Here is a 3281-nt window from a genome sequence, read left to right as displayed (position 1 = left end):
AGTCTATAGTCTAGTCTATAGTCTAGTCTATAGTCTAGTCTATAGTCTAGTCTATAGTCTAGTCTATAGTTTAGTCTATAGTCTAGTCTATAGTCTAGTCTATATTCTGGCGACACCACTTGACAATTTTTAACCCATTACAGGCAAATCTATATATTTGCAAAAAAAGATTAAACAAAATCTGAAACAAATAAATCACTATTGAAATTAAAGCAATTTAATGATTGCGGTTTATAAAAAAAATTTTCAAAATATTATTCATGTTCCCGCTGCCGCCAATAAAAGCATTCGTTATAGATATTAAAGAAAAATTGATGACAAACAATTTTTAACAAAAAAAAAAATAAACACAACATAAACAAGTGAAATTTAAGACAAACCACAAAACAAAAGATTTGCTAAAGAGATTTATATACAACTTTTCATGAAGAAAAACTCGTTAATAAAATAAATGTAAAGTTTAGAAGCAATATAATGACTAAGTTAGAAGTCCCAGATCTTAGTCCCCATTTCGAATCTAAAGCCGAAATGAAACATTTCAGATATTCTAATCCTTCACCTCTCAATATGTCAAATTTCATAAAGTTAACGTCTAATAGTTCAGGAGTTTAAGAATGACTTCCCTAAAACAAACTTCTCTAAAACACTGTAAGCCCTGCTCACCATTTTCTTTATATAAACAACAAAAAAACTGTTATTTTTAATAAACCTCCCTAAAGTATGCTTTAAATTTAAAACACAATGCACTCGTTAAACTGCCATACGTTGATAACATTATTGATAGTAAACAAAGCTGCCAGATGCAAATTTTAGTAAAACTATACATTTTAAGCAATAAGGCAATAGAAAATTAATGATTTTTTATATTTAAAGGAAATTTTAAGATTTTTAAGCAATATTTAAAAAGAAATATGAACAATTTTTAGAAAAATAAATCAAAAAAGTTAAAATTAAGTAACAAATAGCTTAAATTTATTTAATTTTTCCCGCAGGCAAGTAATGCCAACATATTTTTATATTCTTACTTGAAGAGCTGCCATACTTATTAAAAAATATGAGTTAAATTATTAAATAATAAAAGTCTTATATCTTTAATCAAGACTTAATGCTTTTTTAACTTTAAACGTTTTCTAGCTGTTTTTACATTCAAATGACTCAAATCTTACTAAAACCTCTAACTAAACATCACTTATTTACCGGTTTAATTGAAGAACCAATTACAATACATATAATTTTTTTGTATTTGAAATTGGACTTTAATTTAATCTTTGTTTTTTTTACAATAAAACACTTGCATTAATAATTGTTTTATGTTTAGTTATAACGTATAATTATTTATGTTTATCTTATAAAAAAATAACTTTACTTTTTTGCAAGAAAAAACAATTGAGAACAAAGTATAAAATTATAAAAAAAATCAAGAAATATGCTGGCAATTTAACTTTTAAACTACAATGTAAGGTAAACAACAAAATTTTGCTAATTAAGCGGTTTTGGGGTTTGGTTAAAAAAGAAAAAATAACTTTCATAGACATTTTTGTAAAACCAAAAAATCAGCTCAAAAATTAAGTAAAAAATAAAAAAAATAAATTTAATAAAACGAATATAAATGTTGTATTTTATAGTCTAGTCTATAGTCTAGTCTATAGTCTAGTCTATAGTCTAGTCTATAGTCTAGTCTATAGTCTAGTCTATAGTCTAGTCTATAGTCTAGTCTATAGTCTAGTCTATAGTCTAGTCTATAGTCTAGTCTATAGTCTAGTCTATAGTCTAGTCTATAGTCTAGTCTATAGTCTAGTCTATAGTCTAGTCTATAGTCTAGTCTATCGTCTAGTCTATAGTCTAGTCTATACTCTAGTCTATACTCTAGTCTATAGTCTAGTCTATAGTCTATTTTTAACGTTTTTATTATTCTAAGCAAGATTGTAATGTGGAAATACTTTGTTAGGTGAGTGTAAATATAAAATGACATTTCATGTAAGAAAAGGAATCATTCATTTGTAAGCCAACAAACAAGGTTGCCAGATCATTAATTTTAAACAGCAAGCATGTAAACAAATATGAATTAAGATTAAGATGTAATTTACTTAAAATTTAAACAATTAAAATATGGAGTACTTTATATATTAACATTTATGTTAAAATTTATTATATTTTTTAAAATAATTATAATTTTTATTAATTCTTATTTACAAACAATTTAATCTTGTTATTTATCTTTTGATTTTCTCTAAAATTACTTCTTGCCAACAAATTAATTTATGAAAACCCAAATATTTATTATGCATTTTTTCTACAAATAAACAGGCATAACAAATCTTTGTTAATAAACCGTTAATATTATTAAAACAAAAGCAGAGAAAAAAATAAATATATATATATTAATTAACATGTACACAAAATAAAATGAATGCAACAGAGCCCCTTATGTTTACTGGAATTGTTCAGACTTATAATAAGATAAATACTTGAAAATTTCAAGTATTAAATACACACAAAATGCAACAAAATGTAAAGCTAAAGCAAAAACAGTAAAAAAAATATCTCGTAGCTGGGAAAAAAATTTAACACGAACCTAGCTACTTATGATGGATTAACTGCTGGCTGGTTGGAGCTATTCAAACAAAGAAATGATAACATTTACATATTTTTTTTTTAAATTACAAGAAATCTTGAAAACTACATTTTATTTACAAGTGTGAAATTGATTTTTTTTAAATTAATGGAATTTTTTTGTTACTAACATGTTAAGTTTTTGGTTAAAATTTTCATAATTTTTTTGGATATCTTTCTCTGTCCTTCGCTCTCTTTTGTTTTAGTAAGGTTACCAGATGGTTTATTTTTTCAGCCTTCAACTGTTTATAATTTAAGAAAATTTATATCAATTTTTAATATAAATAACCAAATATTTTATTATATATTATTATTTACAATTACAATTTTAGTAACATAAGGCCAAGTTCAGCTAAAAACTTGTTTTCTCAAAATTGCATCAAATCCAAATAAACTTGAAATTTTTGTTTAACAACTAACCATAAAAAGTAACATTTTGTTAATTCCTGCTTTAAAATAGCTTAAAGTTTAAAGTTTGAAGTTTACAAAAAGTTAATGCAATTTTTTAACAAAAATATAATTTTCATTTAAAAAAAGTATAAAAACAGATCTAGTTAGTCTCGATAGTCTAGTCGATAGTCTAGTCTATAGTCTAGTCTATAGTCTAGTCTATAGTCTAGTCTATAGTCTAGTCTATAGTCTAGTCTATAGTCTAGTCTATAGTCTAG

This window comes from Lucilia cuprina, chromosome 3, assembly GCF_022045245.1.
Source record: "Lucilia cuprina isolate Lc7/37 chromosome 3, ASM2204524v1, whole genome shotgun sequence".
NCBI lineage: Eukaryota > Metazoa > Arthropoda > Insecta > Diptera > Calliphoridae > Lucilia > Lucilia cuprina.
This window is presented reverse-complemented; position numbering follows the sequence as displayed.